Consider the following 21523-nt stretch of genomic DNA (forward strand, 5'->3'; position numbering starts at 1 on the left):
AACGACTTCTTCATTTGACTCAAGTATCCTTCCGCCCAGCCATTTATTTAGACTTGAAAACAGGAAATAGTCGCAGGGGCCTAGATCAGGAGAATATGCTGGATTGTGTAGCATTTCGTAGCCCAATTCATGGATTTTTGCAATCGTGACAAAACAAGTATGCACACTTGCATTTTTAAACGATGAGCAATTGTTTACGTAATTAAAGAAAGTACATATTTCCTGATTTAAAAAATGCCATTTACTTTTTACTTTCCATGTGAGTTTCTTAGAATTAATTATTCTATAGAAAACCCGTTTTTTATATATTTGTTCGATGAATTTATTTATACATTTTCCTCAAATGCTACCATGAGGGTGATTGCAATAAACAGATATTATATATACAAAGGCTACTTACAAGCGTAACACAACAAAATAGCAGTAAATGCATTGTTTTTTTATTAATCACATCAACCAAAAGATTTCTTGGATATATTTTTTAACCACAAGCGATACATTAAATTTTACATATGATTACGTTGTATCAAAAATAGTTTTATTCCCAACGCTTCAAACGTTAGGGACTTTTGAATGTTATGACCTGTTTTAGGTTCTCATAAAACTCTTTTATCTTTAAAAGGAATCCATGGAGTGTGACTAAGAGTAGTTCGGTAAAGCTGCCAAGAAAACACTCTGTACAACAAAAGCCATCCATTGTTTAGTTGGCTGCTATCAAAGGGGTCTCTGCCAGGCTCTTACTGGAATCACTTACTTCAAACACACAATTCACGGGTCCGATAGAACAAATATTTACTAAGGAACTCAATGCGCAACGCTATAATATATGGGTAGTAACAATCGGGAACATATAATTTTAAGTTCTTTTCAACCTTCTAGCTGAATTAAGTGATCGTATATATATATATATATATATATATATATATATATATATATATATTTGATGGTATGGTAACTTCTAATGTTGGTAAAACGTTTTACAAAAAAAAATTAAAATGGATAACGATTGATTCTAGAAAAATATGGTGTGAAATGAATATTAAGCAATTTTTGAAGTTGTAAAAATGTATTCATATTCTTATAAGACAACTTTTGACATATTTTATAAAAAATACGAACTTTCTAATACTTTTAGTTGGGTTTCTTAAAATGTCTAAGAATTTAGGATGTTTTAGACATTTCAGTTTACAAGCATTGTTTTAAATTTCTAGTTTTTATTGGTAATAGTTAAAAAAAAAAACATTACTAGATAAAAGACTTGTTTGTCTGTTAAAATACTTAATCAAAATAGCCGAATAAAATATTGATTCGTAGTGTCCAAAGAATATGTAAATACATATTTATGGCAAGTGAATACAAATTCCTAAAACGCAATATTTAAAAATCCCTTTAAACACATTTAAAGCTTTCTTAGCAGAAAAGCTATAGATTTGTTTACAATTTTGTACTAAGTTAAACACTATTAGTTTAGGTTTATAACCAACATAAATTTTTATAACGAGTCAAGGTATTATCAATCTATTATGTTTCCCCTATAAAATTATTAAATAAATGTTTTAAATATCTTAAAAAATAAATTGCATGTAACTTATCATGTTTTTTCTCATATCACAGATGATTTAAAACCATAAATACATTTTGAGAGTCTATAATTATTTTATATATTCAAATAAGTTTTCAAACCTCTTTGTTATATTTTTGTAATTGTTAAATACTCAATATTACTTTATTGAAAACTTAGGACATTTTCAGATTCAATTAAGAAAATATTTAAACTTTATACCTGATACTAGAACGGGATGTCCAATATGAAAATTGTGTTTAAGCCAATGAAGTACGGGTGATCAGCCAATATAAATCGTGATGCTCTCTCTTGGGTGTAAGAGTATCGCTGTATCGTAGTTGGATTACGCCGATAATCACGTAAGCTCGCCAAACAGATCAGCTGTGTATCGGAAAACAGTCGAGTAAACCAGCAAGTTTTTATATCCATACTATTTGTCACCATAATGCTGTAGAATGTCTCAAGTGTTATGCATGATTTGTAAAATTGGTGTTGTGTTTCCATAAAATATGTTACAATATGATCCCTAATGTCTGTTGTTTTTGATTGAGTTTGCTCAAGTTTTATAAAAAATATCTTACTTCTATAATGTTATATCATAAAACAATTTAAAATTGGCTAAATATGTAACCTGTTATAACTGAACTTGATGCCAAAAATTTGATGACTGCAGTAAAAAGATTCTTTGGTAAGTTTTATGAAACCTAATGTCAGAATTTAAATTGTCAAAATACTTAAATAGGCAAAAACTGATAAAATAATACTAAAGTGCAGTGCGTATTAGTTTTTGTCAGATGAGAATTAAGTCTTAGAACCTAATTTCATAGGTGCTGTGTACCCATACTTATATTACGATTATGTCACAAGTAAATAAAGGTATCAGAAGCAGCCAAAACTCCAATATTGAAAGTTAAATTTCACCAGGCTTATCCATTACAAATAAATAATTATATTTTCTTCAAATCCTCAAACTATTTACCTTTTTTTACACAGTCACGTTCTTTACAAAATATAAAAACGAGGCTTTCAAGTTGCGACCTTGTCTACTAAAATAACAATAATTTACCTAATTAATTAAACACCGAGCATCAACATGTGTGGTCCATAATGACGCAACATATGGCGAATAATTCTCAAATGTTAATAATTTATTGTATTAATTATATAAATGTATGGATAGCATTTTCATAAAAATACAGAACATACGTGCATGTACTTGGTTGAATTAGAAATTTTCTTTATGGATATTGACAATAACAATACACCTTAGAGTGTGGTTTAGTATAGACAAACAATTTTTTAGGACAGTTACAGTACAAATGTACCGTTTTACACTTTTACATTTACAAACGTAAACAACGTTACATCACTTGGAATCCCATTTTGTATTGAGTGCCGACTGTGCTTGAATGCCTTTGTTAAACGGGATGTTATAAACACAATGACATTGTTCAGTGAGAGTTAAGGCAAATGTGAGGTCGGTTTTGTTGTCAAGAATCTTGTACAAATTTTTCACATTAACATCTCTAATAATTATAAATTACTACGTAAAAACTGAAGCGTTCCGAATTGTATTAAATTAATAAATTTAACGTCATATTTAACGTGTTAATTGAACACACACACACACACACACACACACACACACACACACACACACACACACACACACACACACACACACACACACACACACACATTAGCGCTAGCGCTAGTATGTGTTGGAAATTGTTTTAATTTTATGCACCGACAAATTTTAAGTGCTAGCAGTGACATTTATACTCGGAGCTATAACGTCGCGCTTCTTCATGTTGACAAGCAACCTCAAAGGATGATAGCGACCTTTACCCTAAACCCCTCTTCCGGGGATGTTATTTTTATCTCCAAAATGTCTTTTTTATGAATGCTTCCTATTATATTTTTAAATAACCAACACACTTGTAATATCTGGATTAAATATATGACTGATTTGTCACTTGCAAACATTGAATACCACTAAGTTGAAAACATAGTACAACCTCTAAGAGTACTATCTTGATGTACATGACAATGTTAAATCTCATGCTCATTTACGGTGTTAATGTACGTAGTTCGGTTATAGAAGTTGTCTCATTTCACAGATGTAATAATTAGTTTTTAATAGATTAACGATTTATAAGCATCCAATTTTTATTCTACTAGTTATATCTTTAGAATGGGACACCTCCCATAACGTTATGTTCAAAATAAGGGCCTAAAAGAGCATGAGATTTATATTGCTCTTATGAAACTTTTCTTAAGTTGCAGTCCAGTTGTTTTTCTTCAGAGAAAATATCAAAGTTCCATCAGGTAACGATAAATAATAATATATATACAGGTTTCTCTCTAAAATAGCTTATGCCTGACACAGATTATGTATATATTATCATTAAATTGCCTGTAATTAAATTATAATCTATATTTTTCAATAGTGAGTAAAAGTGCTAGTATCAGAATTAATGAATCTATTGCTGTGTTTAGGAGAGCCCACACATCTTGTGTTGGACGTTACTGTCACAGAGAACAGGCCTCATGTATCTCGGTGCTTTTGTACCGCTCTCGCTTAACCGACATTATCCTTTGTGTTGGGTTTGGAAATATTTTGCTCCCTCTTAAGGAAAGCTTCTTTTTATGTGATGTTTTGGGTCATTTATGTGTGTTTATAATGTTTATCCTGGAATTAACAGCATCTAATATTTGGTTGAATGTATATGCAAATTGTTGTCACTTAGAAAGAAACAAAATAAAATAAAACTACAATTTATTTTAAGTATGATGTTTAGGTATCGTGACAGATGTAATGTTAGCTTAAGTTTGATTCTTATTGCATTTTTTATATTGCAATGTATTTGTGCACCGTGTGTTACTTTGCATTAAAAGATGAGTAAAACTAGATTGAGATAGTTCTTGTCATGGCTAAGTGAGCAGTGTCTAACGATATAACATGAGAACATAACGTCACACGTTTAACGTGTACGCCGAAGTAGACCTAAAGCAATGCTTATCAGTAGTCATCATATTCATATGTTTTTCTTCAGATGTTCTTTTGCCTTGAGATATTGTTTAAAGACTTTATAACCTGCAAGTGTGTCCTGGCTTTCGTTCAATTAAATGTTCTCTTATTTAAACCTAGTGGCTCAGGAGTTTGTCCTTAACAGGACTAAGTGCAATTTGTTTGGGCGACAAAGTTAAGTAGCATTTTTCAAAGTTAAGCACCCTGATGTCTTTCACTGGGAAATTTTGCTATCTCCAAGCGGAATTGAAGATCTAGTGGGTATTTTGGAAGGTGATTCAGAGGAAAGTTGTTTTCCGTCAATTACTGACTAAGGGGCAATTTTCAATTATAACTGTCGAACAGTCTTTTAAGAAAGATTTTTTTAGTTAATAAGAGATATAGCCGAATATTATATTATTGTAACAACAAAGTATTTTTTAAAATTGAACATTTTTTAATAATACTCTGTAAAATGTTTTTATATATTAGACATTAAATGTAATCAAGTGAACCAGCGTTTATTATGGATTAGGGTTTCCATAATGAATATAAAATACCATTTTATAATTTATATTAAAACTATAGTTAATATAATTAAAATTATAGAATATTGTTTATTAACTTTCATGTAATTTGTATGCCTTAAATTCGATTTATTTTGTAACTTAATATTAAACATCAAAACATTTTACATTTAATTTGTTAAGGAGTAGGTGTAAAGTTTTTTTAACGTTTAAGATAATATAGTAAAATATAAATGTATTCATTGAATGAGTGAGATTGATCTGGATTGTGATAGTAGTAGTGATGTTTTGGAAGGGGCGAGAAGAATGAGAAGATAGAGAGTTGTTTTCCTCAGTTTAACAACTCTCAGAGGTCAGAACTTTGTCAATAAACTATCGACTGATGCCATGCGAACACAAACCCTCTATATATGGTCTGGTTGTTCCTTTGTTGCGAATAAAGATACAGTGGAACCCATTCCATCTAGATGATACAATACAGTCTCCCTAAAGTTCATAACATCACGTTACGGACAATCCCTTATAGTGTAGTGTTGTGTATATTCTGTAACTTTTATGTATTTATGAAAGAGTGAAAAAACACTTAGCAAAATCTGTACACATTAACATACATTCATCGATTAAAGAATAATGATTTTAAAATAAATGTTTTACCGATTTTGATCAAACTTTCACCTATTGCGGTTTACATTAGTAAAGCAGCATACATTTCATCCACATGAAAATCTCTTTAAAAGATAATTAAGTGTTCTGTTAGTTTAAAATACAGTTGAACATAGGGAGCTCTAGCATAAGTCTCATTAGAGATTTACACGATGTAATTTTTTAAAGTATTTTTTGATTTGAGTGTACAAGACAGGATTATATAATTATGGGCTTTATAAAAATATAACAGTACTTAAAATCCCAGTGTGGAGATAAAACGTTACATTATTCTTAAAATATATATAATCTATTGATACCATAACTTAAACAGAATGGTATTTTGAGATTTAATATATGACTAACCAAAAATGTTTCATGATAACTTATACAATTTAATAATTTTTATTTTAAAATTACTTGTTTTTATGAATATAAGTAATTTCATTATTAAAAACTATAAATGTCCCGGTTGTGAAAATAATAGTTGCAAATCAATAGTTAATGAAATTTGATGTATATAATTTCGTTTGTCATTTATATTTAATGGAGTTATTACTCTAAGCTGTTCATCGTTGGTAATTACCATGAAACTGAATTAGATGAGAAGAAAATTTTTGTTTTATTGGAACAAGTGAAAGAATTGCGACGCGTAATACTAAATAATGACTATAAACTGGCTTTTACACTCATTAGGTTGCAATTTGCTTTCATTATTGTTGTTGATTATAATATATTATTATGACTAAGTCTCTGAATGATTATGTAATGTAGTCATCGGAAACACATTTGAAAATAATTATCACTAAAACTAGGATTGCTGGAATGCACATGTATAATATCTGTTTCTAATTATTTTTTAAACCGTCCAAATATTATTAGTTAAGTATTTAAAGGATAATTTTTATGTCTAAATTAATAAATTGTTCAGGCAAACTCAAAATATTGTATTACTAGAGTTCTAAAATAATATATTCTAGATTTAAGTTGAACAATTTTATATGCATGGTTACATTGATTTTTTTAAACAAGACCTATTGGCAGACCAGTTTCCAGATTTGTGTGCGTTTCTGTTGCAGTTCGTTATCGTGGTGTATTGAAATTTACTTAGCTTACAACATTAATCGCAAGAGAAACGTGTTATTGTGATCGGTGCATAACAACACGCTCATAAGAAACTCTACTTTAATAAAGTAGAAATTGAGATAAATGTTTTCTTAGACTACTTGTTTTTTTTGTTATTTGAGTTAATCTAGTTAACCCCCTCCCGCAACAATGATCAGTCTAGTTAAAGTCGTTTTACTCTTCACGCTTTGTACTGCAAATTTTGTACACAAATGCGATCAGATTTACACAATTTATTTAAAAGATATTTTAACATCTTAAACAAAGTGATTAATATGTGATGTACCATTGTTCTGGATTGAAGGACTTTTGAAAAAATAAGGTGATTTTACGTTATAGTTGTTTAAAATGTTATAATCATGTGTTTTAATATATTAATTACAAAATGAAAACTTAACAGATTTAAGAAATACAATTCGAAAAGTTTCTCAAAAGAATAGTTGATAGAAATTTAAAATATAAAATTTTCAAAACTTCACCACTGCGTTATTTTCCCCTAACTTACCATTGTATAAGCAATTGCTGTATGTCATAAACATTTTAAAGTAAATCTCGTAATAGTAAATGTATCCTTTGTTATTACTTTAAAGCTAACAAAATATAATGCAACAATGTGGAATTGATTTCTTAGATCGCTATTTTTGTACAGCATTACGGAAGTAAGATACGAAAGTATACATGTTACTTAGCAAGTCTGATAAGAAGCAAAAGGAAAGGAATCGCTAGTACTTCTTTATTTGCAACCCTAGTAAGTCAGACAACATTTTGGAACTTGACAGAGATAAATTATATCTGACTCCCGCCCAGTTGATCTCTTTGTCTGCATTACAATTCCAGATTAGTCAAGTCTGCGCTCTTCTCGTAAAGCTGATCTGATTTCCTACCGCATATTTAATCAAACGTCATCTATTGTATTTGCAGTGAAATATTATAATTACATAAATAGTGTATTATATCATATCACTTGAAAACATATGGTAGAGTTACCTGTATGAGTATGAAGTAATGAAAAGTTGCTTTTGTATTTGAAATTAATATGAAAAGATAATAACTTTTTTGTAACAAGTCATCTATTTTAAATATGCCGTAATTTATGTAAATGTCTTGTCAATTCTTTATTAATACTTTGACCTAGATGTTGTAACTAAACCTTATAAAATCACACAAAAATTAAATATCCTGAAATATATTAATACACTCCATGTAGGTTCAAGTAGTAAATGAACTATAAATAAGTATTGATGATACGTACACTGTTAATAAATACATTGTAGGAACATGAATTTTTATATACAGTATAAAAATTTTCACGGAAATAAAAAGGACCTTAGTTTTGGAGGTTTATTAATGTATAACTAATATAAATCTTGTTAAATATATAAGCTTCCATTTTCGAACGGGAATTACGCACATTTAGGATTTCATTGGAAGAAGCTGATAAGTAACAACATAGACATTGATTGTCTGATTGTTAGCATTGCCTATAACTCGAGAGGCGGGGAAAATGTCATTTCTGTCAGTCTGTATACGTGTAGGATATTTCGCAAACGAATAGACCTGAAGAATGTTTGCATGTACTTCATTTAATACAAGGAATATAGAGTTCGAAGATTGTGTATGTCACACCATGAGCTTTCGATTAGCGTTAGCAAAGCCCAGGGTGATACGTAGAAAATGAATTTAATCTATAACTTTGATACTTGTATATTTTGTTAAAATTGTGCTAATTGCTATGGCTAAACTTATACTTCGTCTGTCTGTCTGTTTTCCGGTGGATATCTCAAAAACGAGTTGAGCCATAAACAGGAATTTTTCATGCAGCTTCATTTCTACACAGGCAACATCGTATGGCTCATCCTTTACATAGCTTTAACACGCAGACAATCTCGTGAACTATTCCATCTGTAGACCTTAAACATTGCATGAAACTTCATTCCTACATAGACAAGAATTAGTTCAATATGGATGCATGGCTATCCATGGAATTTGTCTGAACGTCCTTGGAGGCCATCATTCATATGCTGTCAGACTTTTCCTAAGTCTGCTTGGGGGTAGTAAAAGTTTCTTTCCTGACTGATCTTTTGTTTTTATAACACGATATCTTGAGAATAAAATGTTATAGACTTGTACTTGCAGAAATACAGGCTGTGTGCCTGCGTGTTCAATGTATTGCTAACCGTAAAATTTATGTAAGTAACACTGAAAATAGTACACTGTAATTCAATTTTGTCAGAGTATGCAACCGATTATTTGTTGCTCCTTATATAAAGTTTGAATTATTGTAAATTCAACAATTGTAAGTTCACATTACTTTCATACAATGATTAGTGATTTTTGTTTAATTGTGGTCACGGTTTTATACAAAGAGTAAAGAGCAGTTAGGAGTAGAACAAGTGTTACTGGTCCACTAACGCGAGATTGGATGTAACATGAGGTCAATTGGCGGGAGGCCAGCTCGACGAACGAATGATCGTTTTCCTCCAAATGTCAAGGATTTTGGTATAATTATAATATTCATAGATACAGTATAAAAATGTTGAACTTATATCTACAGTTTTATATACACCCATCAACACAATAAAAGTTTTACTCTCCAACTTCAGCGCACAAAAATTGTTTTCATATGTAATATTTCATTTTTCTTCAATAGATCTGGACCATTGAATACATTCCAGTGATCATCCCTTATTATCAGGAGTGTTTATTATGTAATTTAAAAAGGATATTGTTGTGATGACTTGCTATTCGCGTGCAAAGCGTCGGGTGAATGCTAGTTCAATATAAATCTTATTCGATCTAATGATAATAAATATATTTTGGACAAATAGGGTAGAATACTTTACAAAATATTTATACTCTGGGCTAGTGCTTAGAGATAATTTTAGTTATATTAATATGTAATCCCTTTCGTTTCCATCTCGGTACAACCCGACGTAGTTCACGTAGCTAAATCAATCGCTTAACAATTATTGTTGTAGGGCTCTAAATTGAGGTTTGAATGTATGTAGTATTTGATGATAACAGGAAACGTGTTATTAAATGAATGAAGTTATACCTATTATTACGGGGATTCAAGAAATTAGGAATTAAGTCGATTGAATCATCAAAATGTTAGTAAGGGGGGTCAGCAATCGGTTAACTATTTGCTGATGTAGATCAATTATCCCGTCACAATCAGTTATCATGATCAGATCCAGTTAGTGTACGGTTACAATAATTATTAAACCCTACTAGATGCTATTTAATACGGTCAGTGTGATGCATACATATTCAAGTAGCCGGTGAGGAGGGCATTATATTAATAAATTACTAAACTTTGTAACGTGTAGCGACGCGATGATCCGGATTACAATAATTCTGCTAGACGCCACTTCATACGCTACTTGGTCTACTGCATTCGTGTACTAATAGCCGGAAAGTAGGGCAAAATATTACCTTTGATTATGATTCCTTCTCAGAAGGATTTGTAGACCACCCAACAGTAGTTTGTTTAATTTATTTTAAACTAATTCTTAAGTTGCTAAACATAGATTTAAAATTTCTAATCACCTAAAATATTTTCTTTACATGTTAATACAAATAAAATTCTTCAATATACATAAAACATACTACTAAACATAAATATAGCCATAAAACTAAAAAACTCCTTAAGGAACCCTTTTTAAAATAGCATTTTCAGTTAATATTAATTATAGAGAGGCAGCGCCTCGGGTCACTCTGGTACAGTACGCTGAATTAAGAGTTTAGTGTAGCTGGAGAACATAGTACACTTAAAAAGTAAAAGAAATAAGCTGAACTAACTTATTTCAAATTTTAAATGTGTCATATCTAAGATATAGGTTTCAAATGAAGTGATTCTGCGAGAACGTACAGTGGTTGTGTATTTTAAAATTGCGTATTTCAATTTTTCAAATGAATAAGATTACTTAACTTTGTAGAATACTAATTGTAAGTAGTAGTGTTTTGTATATATGTATATAATTTCAAAAATCCACTTTACTACTAAATCTAAAATAATAAAGTTAATTTTCTACCCCTTATGTCTAAGAATATAAATTAAGTTCTGATACGTCTGGATATATTCCAAATGGATTGAGATATCAATGTACAACCTTCACCATACTTGTTAATTTACTATTTTGGATTTTATGAAGGGTAAAAACATTCACCTCCCCTATTACAAGAGAGTTAGAAGGGGGAAACTGTAATTTCTAAAATTGCAACAACCGCTTTATTGTGGCATGTCATTTTAAAGGTATATTTTTAACAGAAACATATTGATACTAAGAAAAACACCTCTACGCTCTTTCTAACGAAGGTTATGGGCAAATAACGCGAAAAATAACAATCCATGCATGATATATTTTATTAAGGCTTTGAGGTGCCCTGCTTATCCCCTTATGTAGTATTCAATGTTTCTGGTGTGCATATTTTTGGCAGGCGGAGTCCCTTTCTATGCGGCATTACAATATAAGGGATTATTGGCCATAACGTTTTACTATTATAGGATTGTTCTAGAGATGTCTTGGTTACGTCATTGTGTTTCACAACTGACATGTCACAAGATACGGGTTGTATTTTGAAAATTTAAACAATATTAGTTTTTGTAGGTGCAATGATAATAAACCTGTAATTAATTTTAAACAACACTGTGAATGAAATCTTAGGTTGTAAAACTAAAGAGAAAACTGTAAAGTAAAACGTTAGTATTTAGCTTATAAGAAAATGGAACTTCTATGCTCTAAAATTGGGCAAAGAACCTCAGGTAAACAACTGGATGAATATATATATGTATATATGTTGATAAATATTATTCCAAGGGAATTGCAATGTAACATTATTTCAACAAGTTCTGGAGATGGTTTCGATATGTAATGCTTCACTTTCAAAGTTTTACATTACGAGGAATTCCTGTGGGAAACTACATTTAAAGTGATTTTCAAAGTAAAGCTTTTAAAGCCGTCTTTTGACATGGAAATCCAGCAGTAATATCAACTTAGGAAGTATTTTAAGTATAACAAGTTCCTGAACAAGAACTAAAAGTTTATCAATTTAGCTTCAATAGAAAGTTTAATAATTTAACTTAACCAATAATTTAGTTAATATAGAACTGTTCAAAGTTACAGTTACCGCATTGACCTATGAGATAAAATATTGTAAGAGTATATGTAATCATGCAGTGTTAAATAACTTCAATGAAATATATATTCTGCAAAAGATCAATAAAGTATTTTGTTCAATTTAATTTGTTTAAACTGTGAATCAATAATTGCTAAACCCTCCATTATTTGCACTTGAACAGTGCTGCTTCTATGCGATACAATGTCTGTTTCATCTAGATACAAACTTAGGTTTCTGTATTATAAACTGTTGAAAGCAATACGAATCATCTTCACCACGAACATTTACATATACATAAAGTTATACATGAACCAAATAATACTCAAGAACGACAAAACATGTAAACTTGTCATACGGTACCACTTTAGGTATAGTTATGTGTAATATGAAGAATCTGAACAATATTTTAAGGAGATTAAAATGGTGAAACAAAGGAGTTATACTTTACATGAAATATATGAAAAGTAAAGAGCTTGAAAGCTAAAAATACTTATATAAATTCTTTAGGGTCGATAGAATCTCACTACGTATAGGACCTGCATAAAAACCTTGTATTATAAGAAAAATTTAGCCTACAACATTAAGTTCTAACATGACTGAAAGGAATAAAATATCTAACGGCAACGCTATTTTTCTTTGATTCGTTAAACTACGATGAAAATAACTTTTATACTGGCATTTGCAATTTCCATACACGCTGAGGATAAAATAATCACTGTGAATAAATAGTAGTGATGTAAATCATTAAACGGCTAGACCTGAAATATATATAATCACAAAAATCATTTAGTTGGTACTGTTTTCCATTTTTGTTTAATTATGTATATTACAACTTTGAGTTTTGTTTGTCACATTTAAAAAGGGTTTTTAAAACTACAATAAATTCTGTTTGTTTATCCTAATGTTTATCCATAACAACTAATAGATTGTTTGAATCAACTACGTCAATAAAAATTGTCATTAATGTTATTAAAGTTTAAGTATAGTGGAGCAGAACTGTAACATTAGACCATAAAGGAATAGTGTCTCTGAAAAGTTTCATAGAATTCTGTTTAGTTGTTTTTGCTTGGTCTCTTTTTATAATGAATGAATACAATTTAATAAACATTTCTGCTTTGACCCATTACAAAAATATTCACTGTCGATAGTTTCTTGGGCAGAAGTAAACTCTTCTGTAAAGATAGTTTCAAATATGATACGTACTTTGACACGTCTTAAGTTATGAAGCAATTACAAAATTAAAGTTTGTATACAATTATCGCTAATAAATCTAGAAAACCCTTTAACAAAATTACAAGTCGGTGAATAAATTAACTTCAAATGCTGAACTACAAACACCGGTTGGAGTTGTCAAAGTCGTACCAAAGTAATAACTTGCAATGACGGAGTTGATAGAAGACTAATTAAACCCACTCAGAAACAAGACCATTAGCACAGTATAGTACATTTAATAACTTTGTATCTAAGTTAACATGTTAGATATCAGAGGAGTGATTATTGTTATTTCCCGACGAAACTATATTCCTTAGATTTCTATCTCGAGCTGGTTACTTTGCTTGTAATGTCGAGTAAACAGGAAGTCATCTGCATAACTGTTGAATATATGAGAAAATACTTTTTGCATCAAATATAAACGCTTACTTTATATGATAAAGGTTAATTTAAAAAACATGTAGCGTATAATGTTCCCAAATACTTTGCTGTAATATATTTATCTAATGTAAAACCTAATTATATATAACCATATTTATTGCACCATAGTCGTCAACCTACACAGAAGTATTTGTAATAAAATGAATTTTCTTAACACGTGGGCCTGTGTACTATATTTATAATTTACTTCTAAGATCTACTCAGATGTTTTATATTATGAGATATAGGAATATTTATATACACTTTGGTCTATATCAAATTATTTTCGACTATTTATTTATAATTTATATAATATATTTAGTGCGAAAATGCACGATATTTTTGCGGGAGGTGGCATATTATGATAAACCTTACTATGATTTATTAATCTAATGTAATGTAATGTTAATCTGCCAGTCTCCCCATAAGATATCTCGAAAACTAACTGACCCGTAGACGTGAAATTGTTAATGAAGTTTCATTTCTATATGAGAATCACTGAGTTCGATGATGGGCATGTCACCCTATAGAATTTCGCTATGAGTTAGCGAATGTATTTACATTGGTCTTATGGGTAACCACGATGAAAACGACAAAATAGTAGTATAAATAAAAGTTTAAATACACTGAGTAAACTTGTAATACATTTAAACATGTGACATATTAAACACGTAGCCTAACTATCCTAACACATACATACAACAATATTTTTATTGTTAATTGTTTTGTAAGATGTTCTGAAATATTTCACGGTGACCTTTCATTTTGCATGACGCTTTATTTTTGTACGTGAAGGATAAGCGTATGATGATGTATAATTATGTAATTTTACCGGGTGTCAATGAAGTCTACCACTCTGTAGGCTGGCCCAAATTATGTTTTATTTTTTTCTGAGGGAGATTTTTTTATGTATTATTGTTTACCTGTTTATTTGTCCATAAGACACCTCAAAAATGAAATGGGCTACATATTCGAAACTTTCCATGCAACCTCAATTGATAAATCAGCACTAAAGGTAAAAAATATAAACTATGGATTTGGTTCATAATGTTTATTTAAGTTACAGTAAAATTTATTTTTGGGTAAATGTTAAAATGTTATTTTAAGTTTACGAGCCTCAAATAATTTTTCTTATAGTTCAGTATAAATAAATATAAATCGTTTGTCAAAGTTACTGAGTTAAAATAAAGAACATTTTATTTTGTTTTATTTCAACAATGTAGGAATACGAAACAAAGGCGATCAGTATGTTTTATAAATACTCACCACTAATATTTACAAAAGTAACAATATTTCATCTTAAAATTTCTAAAATTAACAAGACTTACAAAAACTTCTATGTACAAAAGTTATATTACAAGGTGAAATGTTACTTCATAAACTTGAATAGGTTCTTGAATCTCGAAATTACATTTATTTGTACACCCAGCGTAAGTAAATTGAAAGTCTTTCATGCCAGAGAATATTACATTGGTACCTAACCTGAGTAAACCTTTTATGTGCAGTTAAAACGTTTATGCTGTACCTTTTAGTGTTGAGGAAGGAAATAATCAACCAAAAGCCTTTACAGCGTCAACCAGAAATATTTCATTTGGCGTTTTGAGTTTACTTATAAGGTCTGGCCCTGATGTTAAAATATCTTTCAAACTGTAAAGAAGTTACATTTAAGTAAGCGGTTGGCACATTTAGTTAATTACTTTGAAAGACATAAAATTGTATTGAGAGGTAAGCTTTATGTTTTGGATTCATAGATCTCGGAAGCAACGCCGTTACGTTTTAAGCAAAATAACATATACCCGAGCATTAGGATGGGGTAAATAATAGGGAACATCAAGTCTAATGCAAAGGTCAGCTTCTAGTTGAGACTATAGTCATTGATTTACTTCTGTAATAAAAAAATGTGTTTCGTCAGAGTAATTATAACTAGAGAAAAACGTTGTCTCATATCCTACTCCTCGCTTGTACAGGTATTGTTATCAATCGTCGCTGTTAATTCTGCAAAGTACTGTAAAGAGTAAATCAAAACCTATAATTGGGGTTTGATACTGTCAAGCTGAATAATTGTTAATCATATGTAATTTATACTCAGAATTGTAGATTCCGATATATTTTGTTAGTTTATCAATCAAATACATAAATATTTTGACCTTAACACAGTAAACCAGCCTTATGAAGCCGTAAATAAATTAGCCTACTACTAGGTGAAAGTTCTGTTGGCAGTTATTATGTTTGAAAAATAAATAGTAAACGGACCTTAGAAGCAAAAACATATTGTAATTATAACTACTGTAAATAAGTACAACTTAGACTACTTCCTTGAGGTACTCTGTTTTCTCGTGGGACTAGCAAGAATACTACAAAATTTATACATTTAGTGTAGAAGTTATAATCAGAATAGAGCTGTAACATGTATAGTAAGATCTTCGTCATGGGAGCTAAGGAATATGTGAGATTACATGACGTACATACAAATTTACAGAATATAGAATACTCTGTGAATATATCTGACTAGCTAAATTATAGAATATTAACCTCAGACAAACGGTCAAATGACATTTTTCACAGTGACATAATTATTAATTAAATTTTCTGGTTCATACAACGTCCAAACAATGTTTACGTAGTTAAAATGTTGAGCTATATATATCGTCCCGTATTGTAGAAAGTTTAGGATCTTAAACCAAAATTTGTTAACTTGAAAAATAAATGGTTGTCAATATTTTTTCATAAGAATTATTTTAATTCATGATATCAATATTAAAATACTTATTTTTATATATTTTATTCCTAGTGTGCTGTGCACATAAAATTGAAATAGTATTTGTGGAAGTAAGGAATTATATTTATAACTGCGTTTAATATATATATAAGTATGACAAATTGAAAAATAAATAAAATGTGTATGGCAACTTGTCACCTGTAGTAGCACCAGCTGTATGGTGACTGAAAACATTAACATAAATCGTAAAGAAGCAATAGAGTAGCATCAGAGTGTTCAGGAAAGTTTGTGTAGAGGAAAATAATTTCTCACAGATAAGCGTCAAGTCTCCCACGTTGATAAACTGAAGACGGAGATATTAAAGTATATATTAAATACTTTATGGTATTTACACTCTTGGGAAAGGGAAGATTGTCACGCATGTGAATCTCTTGTTTCAACTTTATGTAATATTTCAAAATGAAACATATCTGTTGAAATATTGTTACATTTCAAGCCTTCAAATTGTACCGTTGGACGATAACACATGGGGGTGGTGACTTCTGAGGTCGTAGTAATAAATACTCGAATTGCAAAGTTTACTCATAAGTTCAATTTAATTTTTTTTAAAACTTACAAGCACCACTTTTAGATGGTAAATGAAATGTATGTACTGCCACGTTGCTGCCATTTAGAATACAAGAACTTAAAAAGTATATTTTCTAGGTGGGCCTAAATATCCAATGTTCTATGGAATTACGCCTACGATGTTTTACTTTATAAAACATTAAGTTTTTACTTCCCTTCGCAATGTGTAGACTCACAACCCGGGTGTCGGCGTCTTGGCACGAGACAATGGCGCTGTAGTCTAAGAAGGGTTATTTCTAGTCGGTGGTTTCTAGAAGACGAGTAGAAGTTATGAAACTGGTAGCCATCTACTCAAATAATATGTGCCCTGTGAGTCGTGAGACACGTGGGACAAGTAAACTCGCCTAAAACAAATTCGCGACTGTATTAGTCATTTAATGGTACAAATTACTATTTATAAAAACGTGTTCGCCATAAGGATGACGCCAAAACTTTTATCTATCTCAATCAAGCAAATAAAAGATCTTCAAGGGTACGTTTACTTTACAATTTACAACTTTACCTTTACGTTAAAATCATTTTTATACGTTTGGCATCAAATTAAATAATACGAAAAGATAAATTTTACTTACGGACAAAGCGCGCGAGGTCTGCTCGGTTACATAGTTGGGCTGCTACAAAGGGTTAGAAGAAAATATTCATACGCGTGCCAATTAGGTAGTTCCTCTGCCCAATAATTTAGTTCCGGAACATTGGATAAAAATAATATTAAATTATACTGGCTGACTAGGTTGCGAAATTTACATTATATGAAATTTAATTAACTCATTTACGGTACAGAATATATCCAGGGCCAAGTATAAAATGTAAAAATGGGCTGATATAATTATATTTTAATTATTAAGGCAAAACTTCTTCATATCTTGAGAATTGACGACATTTTGTTAAACAGGGGATGAGGTAGATACCGTAAGAAATACGACGTGGGTTGGTTATTATAAGCCTATCTTGTTTTTTTTTTGGGCATAAATGAAGTTTTTACGTCGAAATCTTCGAGTGTAAATTAATACATTTACTGTTTTCATAATACTTTACAGTAAACTTTTAAAGTAAATTCCTTAGGAATTTCATTATAGGTGGTAGTTAAGCCTGTCGCTCATTAAAATGGGCCATATTTTATACAACTACAGTAGGTACTGATGTTTTGAACAGGCAAATTAAAACGTGTGTGAAAAACAGTTTTATTTTACTTATTTATTATTACTTGCTCATGCTAGTAAATAGTAATAAATGTGTTATTTTGGACTCTCGTGTACTCAGTTTCTAGGATAACAGAGATTTTGAAATCAGTGATATAAGTACACAAAAACTCATTATATGAATACATGAATTAGTGGGATAGTTCCACGATATTACTGAAATAAACACACGTATTTAGTGAAATAAATATACGCCTTATGATAAACACAATTGCAAACCATTAAAGATAAAACAAACAATTTGATAAACAACACAGAAAATAAGGTGTTAATCAGGCATCATTGTGTACTATTGATTCGACAACATATCCTTCCTGGACGCTGATTAAAGTTCCAATACGAGAAAGAGAGCAGGTTGGTTGTTCCTTATGTGGAAACTATATGAATATTTATACCTCTTTTCCAGCTTAGTGTAAATTAGGACTGCCGTTAGTTTTCATTCTAGACGATGAGAGAAACTTAATAATTCTGCAGGAATCAGGATGGATATTATTACGAAATAAAAGAAAACAACTAAAACATGCCCCGGAATGTTATGCTTTAAAGAATGCATTTTATGTTTTACGAATGTGAATTTTTTATTAATCGGTTTACAGTAAATCGGATGCTGAATAATGATATATCGCTCGTTAATTAACAGTGGATGAAAAAAGTTGTGCTGTAGTACAAATAAATGTAAATAAAAGTTTATATTATGCTTAAGGTAGTAAAACTGGTTTCGGTTGCATAATTTTTTTAACTATTGTAATTTTTATTATTTATTTCTCTTTAAGGTACATAACTTAAACCAGTAAAATATTGTAAGAAATGTTATCGCTATAAGAAATTGTAAGTATTTACATATAAAACTAGGATTATCTTGAAATTTGGTCAAACAATATGAATACAAAGCATGATGCTCTTAAATGTAATATATAAGTAGCCTTAAGCCATGCTTTAATTGGAAGAAGTAATGTTTTAGATCACATTCAAATAAAAAATGTTAATTTTATTACTTCATATTCTACTTAAAATAAGTAATCCCCGTAAGATAGTTGTATAATTGCATCAGTTTTTGTTGTCTATAACTCGAGTGGCTGGAAAAAATGATGACATGGATGAGTTTTATGATGGTGCATGTCCATCCGTCGCATTTGTCTCAGCATGATTTTTTTATCAATTTCTTTTCTGTATTCTTCTGTTTGTATATATATCCGCAGGACATCTGAAGAATGAAATGAGCTACGAGATATATCTGTAACAATGCAATCTCAGCTAAGCCTGTTACGTGACACGTGTTGTGGCGTTCTCCTACCTTTTTATATCTACCAAAGAAATATATATATATATATATATATATATATATATATATATATATATATATATATTTTAATTTTTTTTTTTTCAAGAGTTTTTCACTTGTGCTTGGTAAAATATTTCGAAATGTTCCTTTTTAAATGTTTATAATTTCTCGTACACCCATCATACAGAGTAAACAAATGTTTGTTGTCTTTAGGGAAGGTATTAAAAGGCCGTGATTATGGAGTAAAAAATAATCCACAGTTCAATAATCTACAAAAAAAGACCGATTGCCATTATCTATTTCATAAATTCTCACTATGTACAGTGCTTGATAAATACGTTAAAAACACTGCAATTTAGAAATTTAAGATCCTGTTCCTTTTTTATGATGTGTTTGTAAATTTTATAGTTGAGTGCTTTGTATATAGGTTTTATGAAATCGCTATAAAATGGTTTGGCTCATATTTGAGCGGACGGAGTCAGGTGACGAAGGTAAAAGAAAACTGCTCTTCCTCGCTGTCGAAGGATACAGGGGTTCCTCAAGGGTCATGTTTAGGGCCTGTTATGTTCATTTTATATACTGCTGATCTTGAACTTGCATTGTCCTCGTGTTCACTCTACTCCTATGCGGATGACTCTCAGATGCTTCTAACATATCCCCCTCCAGGTGTCCATGAAGCGGTGCAGTGTTTCAATGCTGATCTGCGTAGGGTTAAAGAGTGGTCGGAGGGACATGGCCTAAAGTTGAATGCAGATAAGTGTTCTGTGGTGCATTTTTGCTCACCATCCATTAAAGAGACCATGAACAGGAGTATTCTCTCTGTTTCTGTTGAGGGTATTTGTTTGGAGGATCGTGTTTTTGTTAAAGTCCTGGGAGTTATAATTGACAATCAGCTAAACTTTCTTAAACATGTTGAATTGATTTCTCAACGTGCAATGTGTAAATTGAGAGTTTTGAATAGTTACAGAGCGTTAATTCCAATGCTTTCAAAGGTGCATATTGTAAATTCTCTGGTATTTCCATCAATATATTACGCCCTTCCAGTGTTTGGTAGCTGCTTAACTCAAGAGGCAAATGTCATCCTTGCACGGATACAGAACAGTGCGCTGAGGTTTGTTTATAATCTAAAAAAAATTGACCACATCTCACCTTATCGCAAAAGAGCAAATTTACACTCTGTTCAAGATATTTATAGGCTCCAAACTGTGACATTGGTGCATAAGGTTTTAGTAACTGGTGAACCCTCTTACCTGAGACGGAAACTAGTGGCGCGAGCGACTCTAAGAGAACGGCACACTCGACAGGACGACAAGCTGCAACTGCCGCGTATGCGGTTGGAGGCTACAAAAAGGTCCTTCTCGTACTTTGGACCCCAGGAGTACAATGCCTTACCACCAGTTATAAAGACTTTGTCTGTTAAAACTTTCAAAAAGGAAGTTAAAACTGTATAGGTACCTTAATGATGTATTGTTGTTTAAGTATGAATTTTCTATGTAAATTACCAGCACGCAATATTTGGGTGTCACAGTTTTAAAATACGAATTGTACTGTTATGATTAGTTTGACGTGAGTCGATTTGTAAAACAGATTGTAAACTGAAATCCGCTCAAGAATAAAGGCCTTATTTATTTATTTTATTTATTTATATATATATATATATATATATTTTATAACAATTGAAAAATAATGTTACTCGTCATATTTTCTAAAATCCTTAACAAAAATATGTATTAAAAATAATTTAACGTTTCATTTTCCTTAATAACACTATAAAACATGTACTTATTTCCTTTGAGAAAAGTATAGGATAAACGCTTTGCTGGAAGCATGGAACAAGAAACCGGTAATCGCGTCTTCATCACGGATCAATGATAAGGAGAGAGGCTCTTGTCGGAAAATACTTTCTATTGGCTAGTGTCACTTGAAGTCTCTGACTGTGAATTCTTGCTTTATGTTTCAATCAAGAAACACATTATATAGATATACAACTAAAAGTTAACTAACCACATTTAGGCCTTTTTAATATGTGGGTTCTCATTGATTTAGTACAAATATGATGGAAACCGAACAACTAC

This window comes from Homalodisca vitripennis, chromosome 4, assembly GCF_021130785.1.
Source record: "Homalodisca vitripennis isolate AUS2020 chromosome 4, UT_GWSS_2.1, whole genome shotgun sequence".
Lineage (NCBI taxonomy): Eukaryota > Metazoa > Arthropoda > Insecta > Hemiptera > Cicadellidae > Homalodisca > Homalodisca vitripennis.